This window comes from Mustela erminea, chromosome 19 (genome assembly GCF_009829155.1).
Source record: "Mustela erminea isolate mMusErm1 chromosome 19, mMusErm1.Pri, whole genome shotgun sequence".
NCBI classification, from domain to species: Eukaryota; Metazoa; Chordata; class Mammalia; order Carnivora; family Mustelidae; genus Mustela; species Mustela erminea.
In genome coordinates, this window is record NC_045632.1 from 50,287,780 (window position 1) to 50,310,139 (window position 22,360).

The following is a 22,360-nucleotide window of genomic DNA, read 5'->3' on the forward strand; positions in this document are numbered from 1 at the left end:
AATCCACAAAAAGTTTACAATTTTTAAGTGTATGGTACTATTGTATTAAACACATTTTTTATATGATAAAGCCATCATGACATCCAACTTCACGAATTTTATCCTTTTGTAAAACTGAAACTGTATATCCAAAATGGCATGCTTTTACTCACACAATTATCTGCTCAGTTTTACTCTCTGACCTGCCTTTAATATTATTTTCTTTCTGTATGAGAACACACATCAGTGTTATTTTTTAATGAAGGTCTGTGGTGACAGCTGCTCTCACATTTCATTTGTTGAAAAATATTTTACCTCCATTTTCCAAAAGATTATTTTTATTGGGTATAGAACTCTACATTGTCTGTTACTTTCTTTTAGCACTGTTTAGAAATAATGAAAAATAATTGTATTTTGGCTTCCACTCTTTCATGTGGAGAGGTCAACTATCCTACTCATTCTTCCTGTTAGGAAGGTAATACAAAGTTTTTCTTCTGGGTGATGTTTAAGATTTTTCCATGGGTCTTTGGCTTTCAGCAGTGTTTAGGTGTGGCCTTCTAGGAAGCATCCTGTTTGAAGTCTGTGATACTTCTTAAGTTGGTGAATTAATGACTTCCATGAATTTGGGGAAATTGTCTGCTTCTGCCCCATTTTCCTCCCTCTTTTCTGCAACTACAGTTCACCTAATGTCTGAATTTTACCCAGGGAAAACATCTTTTAAATTCTTTTTAGTATTTGTCCTGCTTTTTCCACTCTCCATTTCATCCTTGATATTCTGTTCTCACCTACCTACCAAACCATCCCAAACTACATCTAAACTGTGACTTCATCCACCCATTTGGCAACTATTCAGTTTTGCATGGTCTTGTTGCTAGAACTTTCACTTTGTCCTTCATTAGAGTTTCCAGTTCTCTGCCAATTCTATCCCATCTTTTAATGCTTTAGGAATAGTTTCTTTGCCATGATTTCAAGGCACATGGCTGGTATTTTCATTGCTTTTCTTTTGCATCTATTTTTATTATATGATTTTTCTTTGGTTCTTAGTCTTTTCTTCTTTTAAGCTAAGTCATATTGTATTGACCCTTGTGTATTTATATAAAAATCTAGAGTAAGAATTTGCTTCTGCTTCAGGCATGCAGCTGGATCGGAGAATATCATCTAAATCTAATCTGGGAATTGAGTAGGTTTTAAATGAGACGTTTCGGTATTAGTGATTGCTGGTTTCTGGATCACTATAATCTTGTGTGGCATTTTCAGGGACCCAAAAAAGCCCCTATTGATTTAAAAGGGTCCCTCTTCATGGGGTGAATATAAACACCATCTTCTTTTTTCTCCCAATCCCATGGGACTATTGAAATTTTATTCTTCGCAGTCTCCTAGCAACTGCTTTTAGCATTCTCACTGCCTTTGAGTGGAGAATGAAGCCAACTACCAGATGCCCATTTCTTTGGCTTTTTTCTTTTCCTAGGATCCTAGCCCCCCAAATACCTAGTGCCTTAAACGTAGCTTTCAGGTGTCTTTGAACAGTTTTGCTGGGTTTTGTCCAGTAGTTCTCAGGGCAAAAGCTAGTCCATCACTAACTAAGCTGCTACTATTGTAAACTGAGATTACAAAAGCTAGAAAAGATGGGCTACTTTACATACACACTACTTTATTAAGAGAAAAGCTCAGTGGCTGGTCTTGCCAGTTTCCCTAAAGCTAACTCCCTCTCCCCAGACAGAACACCAGCCTACAGAGGCAATCTCATCTGAGTGTTCTGGCTAAAATGCCCCTTGGATATTGATTCATAGGTCAACGAGATGATAATCACTTCTATTTTCACAAGTTTTGCTGTGACAAACTTTCACAATTGTTTGCTGACAATTAAAGCACTATTTTTTTTTTTAGGTAAAATAATTTTTCTTCCCAATACTAGGGAAAACGTGGATAGTGAAGACAGTAAAAAAATTTACAGTAAGAATCAGCAAAGCTGCAGACAACAAATTATGAGAATGCTGAAAGATATTAAAAATGAACAAATATAGCAACAGTAATATTTTCACGAAGTATATTAATTATCCTTTGGGCAGAAATAGTGTTGTTGCATGGCACCAAGGGCATGCTAACCCCAACAGAGAAATACAAAGGCAAAACAAAAGCAAAACTACGCTAGTGTAATATAAATGTTAAATTCTGGTTGCGGTTATGATTGCCAATCAATGGGGGCAAAAATCAACATGTTAGTATCAATATGTTATTAAAACTGTGTTAGTGGGAAGGATATGGTATCCCTGCACTCACACACTCCTCCATCTGGACATATCTCTTCCAGACTTTTCCAGGCAGATGCATAAGGGAAGGCGGGAAAAGCATGAGAGTAGGATGGCATAATTCAAGGCATCAGAAGGACTAATGGCATTATCAATCTTGTATTGCATCTAGAAGCCAAGTCATGTGTCAATTATTTTATATCATAATAAAAATTATCCCATTATACAGGCAGTAGCAATGTCCAATGTGCTCTGTTCAGAAACTTCAGATTATAAGCAGTTTTCACTTTGGAGAAGCTGAGCAAGTGATGAATTATGGATGGAGAAATAGGATAAATAGCAAATGTTATTTATATAAAAAGGTTCTCTAAGCTTTTGGTTTGGTTTGACTGGTAAGCTAGTAATAACTTTATTAAGGGAATTTGGAGGGATTCTCAGGTAATGACTTCACATTGCTAGATATGAAGAAACAGAACATTAACTATAGGAAAGTCCAGCCAAAATACAACCATTATTTAGACTTGCTGTCCAATGGATGAGTCTTGACTCTTTATGAAGTCCATCTAAACGTACTAAAACAGCACACTCATATTTGTGTCTAACTTCTGTGTTCAACATTGTATCTGTGAAATTTGTCCATGGTTCTTCCTTATAGTATAATTTCTATTTTTATGTATTATTTTGTTGCATGGATATACCATAAATTATTTATCCATTCTATACCTGGTGAGTATTTGGGTCTGAATTATAGTAAACAACACTGCCATGGATATGACCGTACATCTTTAATGGACATATTCTATGCATTTCTGTTGATCAAGCCTGATAGTCGAGTTACTAGATCATGGAAAATCCACAAATTTGTATTTAGTATTCCGGACAAAAGACCCATCCCCAGGGCTGGTAACCATTCTACCTTCTACCAACAGAATAGGAGTCATGTTCTTTCACACCCTCTCCATCACCAGCCTTTCAATTTTATCACTCTGGCCGTCACAGAATTTGCATTTTTGAATGATGATATAGAGTATCTTATAAACTAATGCCTTATTGGTTGTTTTCATTTATGAAGTGTAATTTGGTAAAGTTGTTGATCTATTCTCTACGAGTTCTTTCTTATATAATGCAAATAGCTTTCCCCACTTCCCGGCCTGCTTTTCTAGTCTCTTCTCTGTGTCTTTGGGTGACCCCATGCTTAAGAAATTCTGTCCAGATTTTCCTATATGGCTACTTTTTTAAAAACTATGTATGGTAAAGGTATATAACATAATGCTTTGACATACACATACATTGTGAAATGATTACATTCAAGGTAATTAACATATCTCACAGAGTGACCATGATTTTGTGTGATGAGAGCACTTGAAATCTACTCTTTTAGAAAATTTCCAGTATTCAATACACTTAACTATGGTCATCACGCTATGCATTAGATCTCTACATTCTGTATAACTGCAGGCTTGTACCCTTGGACCAAAATCTGCCCCCCTCTCTCCAATTTCCCCACCTCTCCACCCCTTCACCTTAGTGGTGAAGGTAATAACCACTCAACCCTCCACTTCTATGTGTTTGGGATTTACAGTAGCCAAGATTTGGAAACAATCTAAATGTCTGTTAAGAGATGAATAGATACAGAAATCATGATACACACACACACACACACACACACACACACACGGGAATATCACTGAACCTTAATAAAAGCAGATCCTGCCATGTGCAGTAGCCAAGATTTGGAAACAATCTAAATGTCTGAAGAGATGAATGGATACAGAAATCATGATACACACACACACACACACACACACACACACACACACACACAGGGGAATATCACGGAACCTTAATAAAAGTAGATCCTGCCATGTGCACCAACATAGATGAATTGAGAAACACTACAATGATTGCTTTTGGCATCACTTTAAGAGAACTTAGCCTACTCTGAAACCATGCAGGAATTTTATATGGACTCCAGCTCTCTATGGGGATCCTCTCACTCACCATCTCTCCTCTTGGTAAAAATCACAATTTTAAACTTCCTTATGTACTTCAAAATAGGGATGATCATTGGTTCTGTTTCTAACGCTGTTATCTTCTTGGACCTATTGTTGACCTCTTCATTTTTTTTTTAATTGAATGCCATCCATTTTTGCATAAAAAAATTTATGGGCTGATGGTATATTCCTCAAGGGAACTAAGTTATAAATTCTTGCATGTAGCTGATTATGGCATCCCCCTACCCAAGCAGGACTTGGACAGATCCAAGGGTGGGTTTAGGTTTTTGTAAGGCCTGGTCTATCTGCTGGCTGCTTTTCCTACAGGTTGTTTATCAGCACCTGTCCCTTCTTAGGGGACCTAGTTTCTAGTTTTTTCAATTTCTTGTTCTGTGAATCTGCAAACATTTCTGAGTATCTTGTTAGAAACATTTAGGAGCTAAACTCTGCTTTGCCTTTTGCTCTATGATCCCTTTTCACTGACAAACAACTTTAAGATGAAGATGAGAGCACAGATTTCCTTTGCTTCTCTTCCCTTCACTGCAGAAGTCAGCCCTTCCAGTCCTGGATGCCATGAAAGATCAGATTCCCAGTGTTTGGCTCTCACACCTGCAAGTCTGTCACCAATGCTGCTCAGCTGTTACGTTCTGCTCAGCTCTCTACCTCTTGCCCCATGCTGTTGCACAATCTGCAAATGCCTTGACTAAAAAAATGCCATGGAGACCGTTTGGCTTCCCTTCAATGTGTTATCCTTCTCTCCAGGTTCCTGGCTCCCCCAGTTCTAACTGCCTTGAAAGCTCTCTGGTACCTTTGAGAATGTATTCTCATTGAATTTACCTTCTCTTGTGTTCTTGGCTTTGGGTTTAGTCAGCTGCACACTAATCCATCATGGCCAGAAGCAGAAATCTTCAATTACCACAGTCTCGAGTCCAAAACTAAAGCCCTGAAAGAAAATGATAGAACAAAATGACCATCAATGTAAGATATTTGAGTAAATATATGACCATATTTCAAAGGAGATTATCTGATTGGATCATTTAAAGGACCCACGGAATTACATTCATTTGGCCCCCTCCAGATTCCAACACATAAGATGTAATTCAGAAAATAGTAGTATACGTTTAATCCACTTGAATGTATAATAAGTTTATTTCACTTAAAATAAAAGCTAAGAAATAGCATATTCTTGCCACAGAAAGCACTTCCATGATGAGCTCTAGCAGTAGCTGGTATTTTATTGTACACAGCACTTTAATCCACGTTTTCATTAAATACACAAAAGGATTACTGCTATTTTTATTTTTGAAATGAGGGAACAGGCAGAAGGAGACAAGAAACTTGTTCAATGCTCCTCTGTAGCAATGAAAGAAGCCAAAATTCCAACTCCAGTCTATTTGATTCCAAGGCCCAGAGGTATACCTGTTGTACATTCTGTTCAGGAGATCTACTCAGAGTTATATTTGGAGAGCAAAATATTGAGCATGAACACAAATATAAATATGGAACACTCATATGAAGCTACCTGGGAAAACAAATTCTAGCATGCCTAATGTCGTGTGTACCCGCAAAAAGGACAAATGAAACAGAGGCTTTCACCTCTACTCATCAGAGTCACCTAATCTGTTATGATCCTTTAATAGTTTGAGGTTCCCACTGGGAGAGACATTTCTGATTACATAAGCTTCACCAGGAGCTGCAGCTGTCCCTGCATCCGTGCTCGTTAGTTCAATAACGTGGAAGTGGATATGAAGGCTGTGGGGGCCCCCAGTGATGATAATATTGTTGGATTTTAAGATGTTATTAACAATTTGCAATACAAATGAGTTGTCTGCAGGAGGGGGGATCACACTGTGATCATACCTAATCAATGTGAGAATTAAAAACAAGCTAACATGTGGGGAGGCACAGATGTGGATATTAGGAGCTAAGCTTTAGCCTGCTATTAGCCTGACCATCATCAGACTCAAGGTCAGGACAGATGTGCTCAGGTTTACTTTAGTATTCTTTTCTGTTATTTTCAATGAACGTGGACAGGGCTAGAAAATCTTCTAATATGAACGTGGATAAAGAGTTCTCTCTTGCTTCCATGCTGAACAGATCTCGTGGGACTACTGATCGGAAGTCACACAGACTGAGAGGAGACATAAATGAAATCAGCGTTCGTGTAGTGGATTCATGACCAGAAAACATTTTGGGGGGTACTTCTCTTTAATTTAATGCAAGAGGTTGTAATCTCTTTAATTTCTTCACTTCAACTCTTCCGGTGTGTTAACTCTTAAAGCATTCAATGTACCCCCACCCCAGTATCTAGTAGCCAGTAAAACTTTTGTTTTCAACAGGAGTTGGGCATTTTTGAACACATAGGAAGACTGAAGGAATATATGGACTTAAAAACATATAAAATTCTATCTCTTGGAAATACGGTCTCTGGTGTAAAAAGAATGCTGCATTTTGTTGAATCTGTCACTCTTTTTGCCTTGAAGGGATGGTTTTCTGTTTCACTGTTGCAGTGAAACATTTTTGATGGGTCTTAAAATTATATTTTCACTTCACTTCATACATATACTGAGATTTAATTTTCTTTGTTGTGGCAACAAGTTTTAAAGGTGATTGAGGAAGGATTCATTGAAAGCAATTACAAATAAGCTGAAGAATAAGCAACACAGGATGATTCTGTGGCTGTTTATCCTTCAGAATTTAAACAAATCTTTGTGTTTCCATATAAAAACTATTTTTTCCCTAGAATACCACCTCAGCGATATTTTGTCCTCCTTAGTGGATCGTATCAGGAGGCACCTGCTGTCCCATTATCCTAGTAACAGTGATATTAATCTTGATCATTTGGTCAAGGTGGTGTCCACCAGATCTTCTCCACTGAAAAAGTATTTTGCTCTTTTTGTTATTAATACCTCTGGTGAGCAAGTTTTGAAACTAAGTGTCCTGTCAAAACTATGACCAGTGTCGCATAAGTTAGTTTTACACTAGTTTCAAAAGTAAGGTTTTCCTATAGTCCTTCTCTGTTTGCAGAAATGCTGTTCTACTCAAAGAAGCCTTTCTCTCTCTCCATGTTTGTCTCTTTGTGGATGTTGTTTAATACACAGAAGAACCATTTTGTAGAAAGGGACTAATATTATTCTGACATATATTAAAAATATGAGCCACAAACACCCATTAGATTTGATGCCAGTTTCTGGGGAAATTTGGTCCAAGAATCTGTGCTAAGCACACTGTACTTGAATACTATTGGCACGAAATCCTTTCTGTTTCTTGGTACGTGTTTGGTTGGCACATGGAAGGAGTTTTCAATGAAACATTTGTGTGGCCTGGAGAGAATGTGCCAGAAACACGGAGTGGCAGAGGACTCCTAATCTGAAACCCCTTGTTCAGAATCATGTCTGAGTCTGTGTGTGGCTCCTGAAAGAAGAGGTGATGCCTTGCTTTTCCCACAGCCAATGAGCCAACATGTCTCTCTTTCCAGTTTTGACGAGTTGCTTCCGGATATTAAGTAGGCATTTGCAAACATAAATATATATGTTAATTAAATGTATTCAAAAGTCCTTTGTTTTTTAGATGATTTGACTTACAGGGCTTGGTTAAACTTTGCCTTATCAAAGTCTTTTGATTGTGACATCTTATTATATTAGATGTAACTAATAGCTCATCCACTTGTATTTTACATGGTTTTACTTGTCCTCAAACTCTAGGTGTATCTAGAACTTCTGGCATCAAATCTTTTTTTCCTTACGAGTTTATTTACTTGAGAGCAAAAGAGAGAACACAGAGGGAGAGGGAGAAGCGGACTCCCTGATGAGCAGGGAGCCCCTTGCATGACCTGAGCTGAAGGCAGATCCTTAACTGATTGAGCCACCCAGGTATTCCGTGGCATCAAATCTTAACTTTCTGAATGATGTCTTCAATTTTGTTTATAAAAAATATTTTCATAGATCCTGAAAGGAGGAGGAGTCCTGGGAACAATGCACTAGCTAAAAAGTAAGATCACCTACAAATACAAAAGTCTATTATTTTAATTTTTTAACAAACACATCCCAATTGAATTCTGTTTGATTCTCTCAACAAGGGTAAAGGAGACATTTTCTGAAATCAGCAGGGAAGAGTTTTAGATGGTTGTTTGTTTTGTTTGTTTTTGGGTTCCTTTGGAATTTCTCTCCCCCTGTGGTCTGCAAACTATGCCACATAAGCCTCATCCTTCTTTAGCCTTGAAAATTTCAACAGCAGCCTATGAAATGCATGTAGTTAAAACACAGCGATTCAGCGTAGGAGCCAACGGAATGGAAGGGCAAGAAGTGAAGCAAATCCAGTTCAGAGAGAGCTATGGAGACATTGATGGCTTGTGTTATGAGCACAGACCGCCTCTACCCCCTGACAACCCTTCACTGACCACCCCGTGTTGATGGGATGTTTCAAGTGAATCCTTATCCAAGTCAAAGATGGTCATGAGAAAATGAAAAGAACAAGATTATATGGCAACTTGTTTTGATGTTTTTCTTTTCAAGCTACGCTCATATATTAAATTCCTTACAGAACATAGGACAATAAGAAGGAGAGGAAAAGGTCTCATTGTGGAGGTGTGCCATCTGTGCATTCTGTCCCTTAGGTGATTATCTGGCTGGACAGATTTCTTAAGTGATAGGAACTACCACTTCATCAAGGAACATTCATTAGAGCAATGACTGAAAAAGTAGACAGACTGTTTGCCACAAGCCCGTTTCACTCTGAAGAAATTCAGCCCCATATTCTATTGTGTGTAAATGATGTCCTCATAGAGACCCATGTGTCCGTCATCCACTGGCAGGGACATCCTCTATGGAACCCCAAGATACAAAAGTCTGTCCTTTACAACTGCTCAATGCGAAGTAAAAATAAAAAATAAAGTTTTGTGAGTTTCCAAATCATCTCCCAAAATAGTGATTGCTAGAGAGCATTGATTCCATGGTAATTTCCTGATGCTACAAACTATAGTGAAACACCATTTGGTATTGACCATTTTAGTACATAGCAGGCTCTGGCTCTGTGAGAAATTTCAGTTAGTGTCTATTTTGCAAGTAAAGAGTTTGAGGTCCAAAATAAAGGCTAGTTAAGGTACCCAAGATCCTTCGGGAAATAAAAATTTGCATATATTTAACACCCGAGGTAACTAATACAATATGTTAAATTAATCAACATGTGTTTCTTCATTTTCCTTAGAATTAACTTACGTAGTTAAAATGTCAGCATATAGTTATTTTTTAGTAGTATACAGTCTGGAAAACAGAAACAAACATTTGTTTACAACTTCAGAGTCCACTAATATGTGACAGTGGACAAAAATATCACTTCTCCTGGCAAAAAAACAGCCCAGAACTTGTATAAAGATCGTTGAAACTGTGGAAGCAGCTGTGGCTCACCCATGTTTAGCCTCCAAGCCTTTTTCCCTTTAATATGCATGTTAATTATCTGAGAGAGCAAGGGAGTGAGCATGGGTGGGGGAGGGTCAGAGGCAAGGGGAGAAGCAGGCTCCCTGCTGGGCAGGGAGCTTGACACTGAACTTGATCCCAGGACCCCAAGATCAGGACCTGAGCTGAAGGCAGACACTTAACCGACTGAGCCTCCCAGGCGCCCCGTCTCCTTGGGTGTCAACAAATCCTGCTCCAGACTACACTGTGGGGAAGAATTTTTTTTGTCTTTATTCTTTCTTTTTTTTAGTACATTATTCTTTAAAGTTGATTTATGTTAAGGACTATGTAGTGCACATTATTTTAGTTTCTTTTTTTCTTTTTTTTTTTTTTTAAGTGTCCCTGGTGATTTTGCTAAGGTGTGTACAGGAGTAAATACATGTTTAAAAAAAAAAAAGAAAGAAAGAAAGATAAAGAAAAAAAGAAAGACAAATAAGTATAGCAAAGCATACAAATATAAATAGAAAGTAAACAGGTACTTCTCAAGCAAAGGCACAAAACATTTATTTTTTGCTCCTCTGTTACACAAATTTGATTTCTTTTCTTCACAAGAGAATAATGTTTGGGGTGTAAACATATTTGAGAATTTGCCTGCAGATTTATAACGTGTTTGTCTGTGTGTTTCTTACAAGTTCCTGTTTCATTTTATGAAACTGCTACATGTCTTTTTTTTTTTTTTTAAGATTTTATTTATTTAGACAGAGAGAAAGAGAGCGCACAAACGGGCAGGAGGGACGGAGGGAGGGGAGGCAGAGGGCCTGAGGGAGAGGGAGAAGCAGATTCCCCAATGAGTGGGGAGCCCAAAGTGGAATTCAACCTCTAGGACCCTGATATCATGACCAGAGCCACAGGTTGATGCTTAACTGACTAGGCCATCCAGGTGCCCCTAGGCTTGTCTTTTCTTTTCTTTCTTTCTTTCTTCCTTTTTTTTTTTTTAATTTATTTTTTATTTATTTTCAGCATAACGGTATTCATTGTTTTTGTACCACACCCAGTGCTCCCTGCAATCCGTGCCCTAATACCCACCACCTGGTACCCCAACCTCACACCCCCCCCCCCCGCCCCTTCAAGACCCTCAGATTGTTTTTCAGAGTCCATAGTCTCTCATGATTCACCTCCCCTTCCAATTTCCCCCAACTCCCTCCTCCTAACTCCCCATGTCTTTTCTTAATGAAGAACTTCCTCTGGGTTTTTTGTTTGTTTTTGTTTTTGTTTTTAACTTCTTTTCCTAAGATTTTTTTGCCAATTAAGAAACTGGAGGGCACCTGGGTGGCTCAGCCATTAAGCGTCTGCCTTCAGCTCAGGTCATGATCCCAGGGTCCTGGGATCGATCCCCATAATGGGCTCCCTGCTCAGCCAGAAGCCAGCTTCTCCCTCTCCTACTCCCCCTGCTTGTGTTCCCTCTCTCACTGTATTTCTCATAGTCAAATAAATAAAAAAATCTTAAAAAAAAAAAAAAAGAAAAAAGAAATTGGACTCTTTCATTTAAATTATGGAGGTGGGGGAACCATGCGCAAACAGAAAAATGTCTTTCAAAGACAGCAACAGTGGGAGAATAGTAGAGAAGATTATTGGTGAAATTTTCTTTTAAGACAAATACTACTTTCTTAAAATGTAGAATTCATTTTATTTCACGAATAAGGAAACTGAGATCCTAGAGTATCTGGGTGAAATTCGAAAGGTGTCAAAGCACAGTAATGTGATACAGTGAATGACAATCAGAAGTTCTCTGGATTTGAACTTCCTCCTCTTTAAAAATGAAGAAAGAGGGGTGTCTGGGTGGCTCAGTTGGTTAAAGCCTCTGCCTTCGGCTCAGGTCATGATCTCAGGGTCCTGGGATTGAGGCCCGCATCAGGCTCTCTGCTCACCTGGGAGCCTGCTTCCTCCTCTCTCTCTGCCTGCCTCTTTGCCTACTTGTGATCTCTGTCTGTCAAATAAATTTTTAAAAAAATGACCTCATCTCCTGAGGTCTATTCCAGATCCACCACATAGCTGAGAATCACAGAGTTAACATTTATATTCCATCAATGACTTTATAACATGACAAAACACTTTTGGATACTTCCATTGCCAGACCTGCCCTTAGTCCTTTCTGGACCTTATCACTTGCCCATAGTCCCTAGAAGAGGTATTCCTGTTTTGTTTTTTTTGTTGTTTTTTTTTTGTTTTTTCTTGCCATTCCACTTTCCTCTCCCCTCCCCACTGTCCTTGGTCATATACCTGATCCCGCAGGGATGGGCACCTGATCAAAGATAGCCAACCCTGTTCCCTTTGTTCTGTGAACTTGCTTGGGGGTAACCAAGCAAAACCACGTACAAAGCAGCAACAAGTAGAACAGACGCAGAGAAAATGGAGGTAAGAGACCACAAGGCTCTGGAGACATACTGAGTAAGAAGCAGAACTTCCCATATCTCAACACAGACCCTGTTTCCAGGAACAGACCACTCAAGGCCAGGAAATACTTCTTACTCTGTCCCTAGATTCCAAACGGTGCTCCTTACCAAAAAGATTTTATTCACTGCATAGAACTTGGGTAGAATTGGGGTTCTCCTTTTACTAGAAGGAAATCTTCTAAAACCTTCTGAAAAACCTTCAAAAAAGTATTTCATTGGTGAATTCTGTAATTCAGTGAATAAAAAAATCTATGTTTTGATTTTTTTGTAAAATAAATGAAATCCCAGAATCCCTTACTTATCCATTCATTTAACACATCTTGATAAAAAGAGGAATACCTCATATATTCTAGGCACTTTTCAAGGGTCTGTGGTCTGTGGGTCAACAAAATGGACAAATATCTTTGTCCTCATGAACCTTGCACTTCAGTGGGGAAGACAGGTGATAAAAAAGAAGACTATGAAGGATTAAGAAGTGATAGATGTTAATGATGTCTTCTAGAGAGGAGAAGTTTAAAAAGGCAGGAAAAGTCAGGGGGCAGTTATGATATTCTATGAAGTATCCAGAGATTTATGTGACAAAATGACACCGGAAGAAGATGAGGGGGTAAACAGAGAGGAGAGCAGAGGGCAAAAATTACCATGGAAAGGAAAGAAGTAAAAAGGATTTCAGGTGGGCAAAAGAGTGAGGGGATATTTGGGTTTCCAGTTCCTGCAGGTAAGGACCTTGAAAGCCACCACTCCACCCCAATAAGTAAAAGCGGAACAGAGTGAAAAATCAACAACTGTTCTTGGATCCCTTGGATCCCTAAGAGAGGTAAGGATACAGGGCAAACCACTGCCTCTAAAGACCAGAGAACTAGACCAGCAAACAACAGAGTCACAGTGTCTTCCCAAGCAGAGACTTGTAAACCACCATGGGGACCTGTGATAGGGCCGACCTGTGATTATTCAGTTACTGGGGGCTCATTGTGGAAAAGTTAGAGACAAAAACTCTGGTGGGGGGGCGGTTCGGTCATAAAAGCACACCCATAATATTGTGAGATTTATCTCCAGAAGCTCAACCAGATGCCCACAGTGAATATCAGGAAAAAATCTCTTCCTGTTTCCATCAGAGGGAAGGGGAGAGGAATCATTTTAAAATACATCCGAGAACTCTGTTCTTAACAAGGCCTGTCTTTAGGAGAAACTTCTTAGCCAGAAGCTAACCTGATGAGGTATATTCTCAGAGCATCACTGACCAGTGAAAGGGAAATACCCAATGGCAGCTCACTCTAGCCCTCCAGTCCCACCAGAGTGGAAAGTAAAAGACCAATCTTGGTGAAGTCCACAGACACAGACACACTCAGAGACTCGAACCCATCACAGGATACAGGATACTTCTCCTTCCCAAAGGTCTTGGCTACATTACCAAAGGTAATTGGCTCTTGGCTACATTACCAAAGGTCTATCTACAGCAGTTCCTTTTACCCTGTACACCATGTCAGGCTAGCAAGAAAAAAATCACAAGGCACACCAAAAGGCAAAAACAAAACAAAACCCCACAATTTGAAGACACAGAGCTAGCACAAGGACTGGATGTGCTAAGGATGATGGGATGACCATACAGGGAATTTAAAACAACTTCAAGGGGTGCCTGGGTGGCTCAGTGGGTTAAAGCCTCTGCCTTCAGCTCCGGTCATAATCCCAGGGTCCTGGGATCGAGCCCCAGGTCAGGCTCTCTGCTCAGCAGGGATCCTGTTTCCCTGGCTCTCTCTCTGTCTGCCTCTGTCTACTTGTGATCTCTGTCCATCAAATAAATAAAATCTTTAAAAAAAAAAACTTCAATATCTATGCTAAGGACTCAGAGTAGGTAAAGCTGACAACACATGTAAGAACAGAGAGACAGTGCAAGCCGAGAGATGGAAACTCTAAGAACGAACCAAAAGGCAATGCAAGATATAAAAAATACTATCACAGAAATGGAGAAGGCCTTTAATTTGGCCTTACAGTAGACTGCACACAGCGGAGGAAAGAAGCTCTGAGCTTACGGAGATCTCAGTAGAATTTTCCAGACCTGAAAACTGGAGAGAATAAAAGGCTGGAAAACTCAAAAGCAAAGAGAAAGACTGGCGAAAACACACACACACACACACACACACACACACACACACACACTACAGACTGTGGGGCAATTACAAAGACACTCACATTACCCATGCATTGGTGCCGTATTTTGAAAATGGAATTGGATTAGTTGTAGGCCCATGTTGTGAACTCTAGGAACACCACTGAAAAAGCTATTTTTAAAAAAGGTATAACTGATGTACTAAGAAGGAGAGAAAATGGAATCAGATAAAATGCTCAGTTAAAACCACAAAAGGCAGGAAGAGAATGGAAGACACAACAGGAGGAACAAGGTCAACAAGCAGAAAACACCAATGACCATGGTAGGTAATCATACAACGACATCAGTAACCACTAGATCATTATCAAGAACCCACTGAACATCAATGGTCTGATGAGACCCATGAGAAGACAGAGGTTTTTCTGAGTAGATAAAAAAAACCCAGGACCCAACTATATCTCCCAGAAGCCCTCTTTAAATATAAAAACACATGTAGGTTTAAAGCAAATAGATGGGGGAACTATGCCATGCTAAATAAACCAGGGAGATGACAAGGTAGCAGGGTGAAGTGTGTTTGAGGAGGGTCAGTAAAACAGAGACCCCAGAGGTAGCAAGTAGCCAGATTGTGTACAACTTTTTCCCCCCAATTCTCTTAATTAAAAAAGAAACGACTTTATTGGCCACAAGGGACGAGAGACTGTGCACAGATGGGGATCACCACCTGCTGCTGAATCATAAGAGGCTCAGATAGGATATACGTGTTGCTTCTTGTGTGCATTGGAGGAAGCAGAGAAAAGTGGAAGCCATAAATTTAATTCCTGGTTATGCCATTTACATCAGGTGATAATGGGTTAATTACTTCACTGTATAGGCTTCAGTTTCTTCATTAAAATTAACGATAGGGAATTTCATGAATTACCTTAACTTTCAATTCAAAAGTTCATGACTCTATGGCTCATATCAGCGTTCATTACCAGGGATCTATGGGCTATTAGTCAGGGCTCATTTGGTTACAGAACAAAACAAAAACTCGTTTCGAAACTAGCTCATGATAAAACACAACCGTCCTGAAGAGAGGACATGAGACTCATACCCAACGGGAGCCTCAACCAGGACAAGTGAAAGAGAACAAGGGCAGAACTCAATGTTCAGGACCCCGGGACCCCCATTTCTATCCGCAGGCTGCTGACAGCTCTCCTCCTTGCTTGTCCCAAGAGACGGGAGGCTCTGTCTCCAGCAGCTCCAGGAACACACTCCCCCTCTTCGGAAAGAGCCTCCTTACCTCAGTTCTAATGAGGAAAACCCCAGGGCTGCAACATCTGGTCCCTTCTCCGGCCCATCTCTGTGCAAACCACATCCTTGAGAGTGAGGAGAAGAGGGAAAGCCCTTCCCTAAAGTGCAGAAAAGGGACAGTGTCCCCATCAGCGGGGAGTCCCGCGGGTAGCCAAGCAGACACAGGACCAGTAGATGGTTGTCAATCACCCATCACGGACTTTAAAATGTGACGTGTATACGTTCAACCCGAAGGAGACATTTTCCATTTTTACATGAATTAAGATTAAAGGTCTCCAGGGTATTGTTAAACTTTTTGTTTGTTTGTTTGTTTGACTGCCTAAGATGGAGAAGAAGAAAAGAGGGGGAGGAGGGAGTGTCTGTCCCAACTCACAAAATGAAACCTGGAATTTAGCCCCGAGCATGTGTTTTACCGCTAATTGCCAAGGCCAAGGGATGGACATGATCTGGGAGAGGAACGGCAATCTGACCTCCAGCCTCCCCAGGTAACAGAGACGACAGATAATTTACTGTCGGGCAAACATCTCCTCAGTGATAATCCCGAGGGGTTACCACTAGGTAATCCGCTGGAGACGCGGAAGCTCTAAGTGCTTTTCTCTCTCAATTCGGGGGAAAAAAAAAAACCATATCGAAGGTTGTAAGGACAGAGGAATTCCATTTAGTGTATTGTGGTATGAGGTCTACTTACGTAGAATAAAATTCACACATTTTTATGTAGAGTTCTATGAATTTTGACAAATTCATCTAGTCATGTAAAACCACCACCAGCAAGAAATACTGTATTTGACATTAGAGGGTTATTGATGACCAGTTCCCCACTTCCCAACCCCTGGCTGACACTGGTCTGATTCTTGTCCCTGTAACTTCCCCTTTTCCCGAATGCCATTAAGTGCGGGCCCACAGTATGGGGCTATTCAGACTGGCACTGAGAACAGAACGCCTCCGAGACGCCCCGAGGGCTGTTACTGTGTATCAAGAACTCACTCCCATATACTGTGGAGTAGTATCCCCCGGTGCAGATGTACTCTAATTTTTCCATTCATGCCCCAGATGACTTCTGGGTTATTTCCGGCTTCCCGACAGTGACAAATGAAGCTGCAATCAACATTCATGTAAGGTTTCTATGGGGACGTAGGTCTTCTTTTTTTCTTGGGTAAAGGTCTAAGCATGGCATTGCTGGCTCATATGCCAAAGTCTTTTGCAAAGAGGCTGTATCGTTTTGTTTCCAACCCACAATATAGGAGAATTTCAGCTGTTCTATACCTTTGCCAGTATTTATATGGTCAGTTTTTAAAAATGGGTTTTTATAACATGGCCTATAAAAGACAAAACTGGAATTCAAACATATATCTTTTGATTGTATTTGGAATAGATTAAATAAACTTGAAAGTGGATCTATATTTATAGAATTATATAGAAGTTTTTGCACACAGTGCTTATTTTTTTTTTCTTTAAGATTGTATCTATTTATTTGACAGAGCGAGAGAACACAAGCAGGGGGAGCAGTGGGAGAGGGAGAAGCAGACTCTCCACCTAACAGGGAGCCTGATGCGGGGCTCCATCCCAGGATCCTGGGATCATGACCTGAGCCAAAGACAGATGCTTAACTGACTGAACCACCCAGGTGCCCCCAATAGTGCTTATTTTGTATATGGGATCCCACGGTAATGGATCACAGACTATTGCCTAATTCTTATAATAAAGTCAGATCAGTAAAGTCACCATATGGACTTTCTGTCCTGATTTTAATTCATTTGCTGACTTAAGGACGTAACACAACTTGGATCAACACCAGCAGAATTTGGGGAACTGCAATTTTAAGAAGCAGAAATTAGAAATTTTACTTTGGGCATAGTTTATCTTGTCCTTAGAATTAAAAAAAAATGAATTAATTAAAAAAATGGTGGACATTCCTCCCACTTTGGTGGTTTAGTAGTCAAAAAAGAATCCACTAGACCACGTGTAGCTGTGATCTTCCCTCTTTCATCCATGGCAATTAATTGAAGTCCCTTTCCTAGTAAAGTACTATGAATGTTGTGGGGACACATAAGGCAAGTCTCTCCCTCTGGGGAAAGCCCTGTGTCATTCCCAATGTACAATTACTTCTGTCCTTCCTAAATTTTCAGGAGAGGATAACTGATGACCTTTGCCACTCCAGATCTCCACCTAGAAATTCTTCCTTGAGAAGTGGAGGATGTAGGGTGAAGAACATCCAACAGATTCTTGAGGAATGACTTTCTGTCACGTCTTGCTCATCCTCTTACCAATGACACGTGTTGTAGGAGTTGCATGCTAATTAATCTTTTTTTTTTTCCCTTTTTCCTCCAAATTCTACTTAACTCCCTTGAAGTAGGATCCCATTCTATCTCTGTGAGAATATAGAGTACAACCATTTCCTAAGACATGCCTGTGTTTCACAGGAGAAAATAATTTCAACTCATAATCTATTACCAGTGAGATGAAAAACAATCCTGAAAAATGTTTTCATTCATTTCATACACTTTGCATTCAAGATGCCTAAACTTGATTTCCTTTTTTTAAATCTTGATGCACATTAATTTCAGATTGTTTTATAGGCATCTTACAGCATTGAGGGAGTAGCTATTTACATGCACTACGTCATCTATAAGGAAATTCAACATCTTCATAGTCACTGTCTTCACCAACAAACCTGACACTCTTTAAAAGAAGCAACTGCGCACCTGGTAGATTTTATTAAGGTTTTGAGTCTATGTCATGTTCAGAGAGACAAAAATACCCCATTTTTTTTTTTTTATCAACCATTGATTTTTAGTTCATTTTCCACTTGAATCCAGTCAACCTCTTGTGTGTTTCTTAAGTGACTTTGGATCTGACTCAGGCCTTCACGATTTTCCCTGGTTGGGATTTCATTTCCATCCCAACTCTCACCTTCTATTTTGCATCTTCTTATTTACAATTTTGTTTTGCAGGAAATCCCATTCAGGAGGAACACATCAAAGAAGGGTTCCTAAGGTAACAGTTGGTGAACGAGAACCCCTGGGTTCTCATTCCTGATCCCCCCGCCTCTAGCTTGTACAACTGTGTAAGTCATTTAGCTGCTCTGTGGCTAGTTGTCCGATTTGGGAAAGCAGGCTGGTCAAAGTAAAACTAATGCACAGGGTATCTGAGGATTAGGTGGGTTAACTCACGGGGTGCACAGCTGGTTTCCTGGGCATGCTTGGGGCCGTATCAGCATCTACCACCGGTTTATGTGGCATTTTTATGGACAATACATCAGCCCTGGTTGTACTCTTAGGAGTTCTAGTCTCATCCAGGCCCCCAGCTTCTCTTCTTCCATCCCCAGAGGGCATGTTAAATATTTTATAAACAAACAAAAATAGCTCCTTCCAAAAAGAAATTCTGAGGGTAAATCATCACAGAATACATTTATCCCATTGTTAAGGATCTATGTCTTCCACAATGCTAGCCAAAGTAATTGGCTTGGGAATACCACTTCCTTTTCATGTATATCTTATTTACAATCATATTAGCAATATTTGTGATCATACCAAAGAAAGCTTCGCTAGCCCTTCATGGTAGCTAATCATTAGTAACCAGGTATTGGGATAAATTATTTACATCATTTTAGAGAAAAAAAAATGGAGATTAATATCTCCTGTTCTATCTATCTCACTGTTAGGACACTTACATAAATACTAGAGATTTTAGTAAATCAGAATAACTACAACATCACTGTGGAGTTTAGATGCACTGGGGCAGTGGAGAAAGAATGGGTTTTGGCACCAGACAGTCCTGGGCTCTACATACAGCCAGTTCCTGGATGGGTGAACTTGAGCAAGTAACAAACTCTTTGAGTTTCCAGTCTCCTCTAAGAATGACAACACCCATGGAAGCATTCATTATAAGGATTAAATGAGATGCACGCAGCAGGTGTCCACTGAATTTCATCTACTTCCCAATCCCTACACGGGTCACAGGCAGGAAGATTCATCTGTAGCATCCGATTAATGGAAGAATTAGTTCATTTCCTCACTCTGATTCCTATGGCTGATCCCTGAGGAAGCTTCCAGATGTAGCTTCTACCAGAGTTAGGCCCAAGGCTTGTGCCATCAGAAAGGACGGTAGAGATCATACAGCCTAGGATAGCTGTACTTCCAGGGGTGGTGTAACCCAAGAAGCACAGGCTTGAAAGCTGTGGAAGAAGGTGAAGGAAATCTGAAGAGAGACCAGGGTGGGTCGCGGTCATGTGCTCAATCAGCTGACTTGGTCATGAAAAATGGCCGCCCACGGTCAGAGGCATGTGGAGGTAAGCATTTGCTCTCATGGAACATCAGGTCAGCTGGGTTGGGGTGGGCGTGGCTGAGCAGCTCTGCTTCTGGCTGCAAGAGCTGGAGCAGCTCTACTCCCCATGTCCCACATCCTTCTTGGCTGATGATAACTTGGGCTTGCTCCTCTCACGGCAAAGGCCAACACACAAAAGGAGAGACAGAAATACACAAGGCCTCTGAAGGCCTATCCTTGAATTTTCACAGTTCTTACTGCCAACAGGTCATAGGCAAAAGCACCTCTGATGGTACAGCTCACACACAAAGCTTTGCCATGTCCTCTGCAATCATGGGCTTAGTTCCAACTGCTCCGAGGGAGCTCCTACGTCCCACCGTAGGAGGCGCATCCAAATGGCCAGCAAATGGTAAAAATGGTCTTTCATCCTAAAATTATTCAGACCCATATTCTCATCCTATGAGCAAGACTTGCACACTTCAACTGTCACCTTGTTATGCCATCCCCTTCTTCAATGTTATGAATGTTTAGAATATCCAGAGAACTGAGCCGTTCTGCTCAATTACATGGATGTCAGTGAGCCTTCTAGTAATGCTGTCATCGAGACACCTGTGTAAGTTATAAAGACAGTTCTGAGTTGTATTTGAGAAAAACTTGAGAAAGGTTTTTGATCTGGGTATTAACCCCTTTAAAACATGACCATATAAGCTTATCTTTGCAGGATTTTAAAAATTAAAAGATAAGGGCACCTGGATGGCTCAGTGGGTTAAGCCTCTGCCTTCGGCTCAGGTCATGATCTCAGGGTCCTGGGATCAAGCCCCGAGTCAGGCTCTCTGCTCAGTGGGGAGCCTGCTTTCCCCTCTCTCTCTGTCTGCCTCTCTGCCTACTTGCAATCTCTCTGTGTCAAATAAATAAATAAAATCTTTTAAAAAATTTTTAAAATACATATATTTCCAAAGAGAACACTGAACTTTTTTTTAAGCTTTAATTTATATTCTGTCTCTGATTTTTATTCTAGTTACTGGCTTAAAATGATGTCATATGCAATCCACGTTCTACCAGTGTAAACATAAATGAAACTCATGAAATTTAGCATGGCTCATTGAATCACAAGTAAATGGCTTCTCTATTTTTGGTATTATACAAATTAACTGTCAGTCATTTGCCTAAAATATCTGCTCTATTTTAATTCATGGGTGATTCATTTTTTCTTGCTTCTGTGTGTATGTGTGTATGTGCGTTTGTTATTTTCCTTTTGCTCATGGTATTCACTACGAGTATAAGTGATGCCTGCCAGGTCCTCAGCGCTCTAGGGTTTGGCCACTCAGGCCTCATGTGTATGACCACCTCCTCTGGGAACCGCCCTCAGCCTACGGAAGCTGCTTCTGAGGGAGTGAATTCTCCCACTTTCCATCATAATGGTGTCTTAAGGTATCTTGTCACATTGGATATTCTGCAGAACATATTTTGGTCCATTCTATTTATGACATCCTACTAATCTCTTTTTTAAAATTTATTTATTTAAAAGAGAGATCACAAGTAGGCAGGCAGAGAGAGGGAGGGAAGCAGGCTCCCTACTGAGAAGAGAACCCGATGCGGGGCTCGATCCCAGGACCCTGAGATCATGACCTGAGCCGAAGGCAGAGGCTTAACCCACTGAGCCACCCAGGCACCCCTAACATCCTACTAATCCCTTGAGCAAGAAGCAACAAATACTCTAGATGCCCTGACAGCAGGAAAGAAAGTCTACAAAGATTCAGGACATTGCCCACACATCCCCTGAAAAATAAAGGAGCACCAGTGCACATGGCATCTTTTATTACAAAGAAAGAAGCACACGCGCTTTGTGTACTCTGGGCATGAGGGTATTGCTCCCACCCACTTACTGGGTTACATGCAAGACTTTTAGTTTTGAGTGTGGTCCTGAGGACAAAACTATTTGCTGAACCTGATGCAGGCTGAGACACATGCAGCCTACGTCTTTAGCCATATGACTCAACTTCCAGACCTCATGGAACTGAAGGATCTACAGTTAAAAAAAAAAAAAAAAAAGATACTATAGTGTATCTAGAAAGACACAGAAACGTGTTCCTATATTTGCAGATGTAATTGACCCTAATCACAATCACAGGCAGACGCTGCTGACATCAACACGACTTTCCAATGAGGATGTTAATCTCGATCAATGCCAGACTCCTTCGCTACAAATTCTCTCTCTCCCCCTATTTTATTCTGTGCAAGCTAGTGATTAAATACAACGCACACTCAGCAGAAGGGAAGCTGGTCATACCACCTGGTGGGGACACATCTCCCCCCCGGGAAGAGGAAAATTATTTGTCAGCCCTTCTCCCGTATTCATTCATTTACCTATTTACTTCTATCAATATTGATCAGATACTTATTTCTGTTATAATAACATTCTGTCATTATTTATTTTGTTGCTCCTAATGTTTCAGCTTTGGCCACTGGGAGCTCTCTCAGGTTGACTCTGGTGTCCTTTCAGAGTGCCTCATGTTATTGTTTTTTTTTTTTTTTTCTTTTTTCTTTAGCAATTCCCTGTTTTCTGTCATTCCTAGATCCTCTAGGCTCATCTTGTATTTCCTGCCCCAGACCAAGAATGAGACATTTC

At 40.3% G+C, this 22,360-nt stretch overlaps 1 long non-coding RNA gene across 1 annotated transcript in view; it reads right to left on the reverse strand.

Moving 5' to 3' along the window:
- LOC116579650 overlaps positions 1–22,360 on the reverse strand; it is a 165,190-nt gene that overhangs the window by 14,628 nt on the left and 128,202 nt on the right. Inside the window, exon 6 of the long non-coding RNA XR_004281363.1 lies at positions 5,060–5,165. This is a non-coding gene — a long non-coding RNA (uncharacterized LOC116579650). The remainder of the gene's footprint in view (positions 1–5,059; positions 5,166–22,360) is intronic.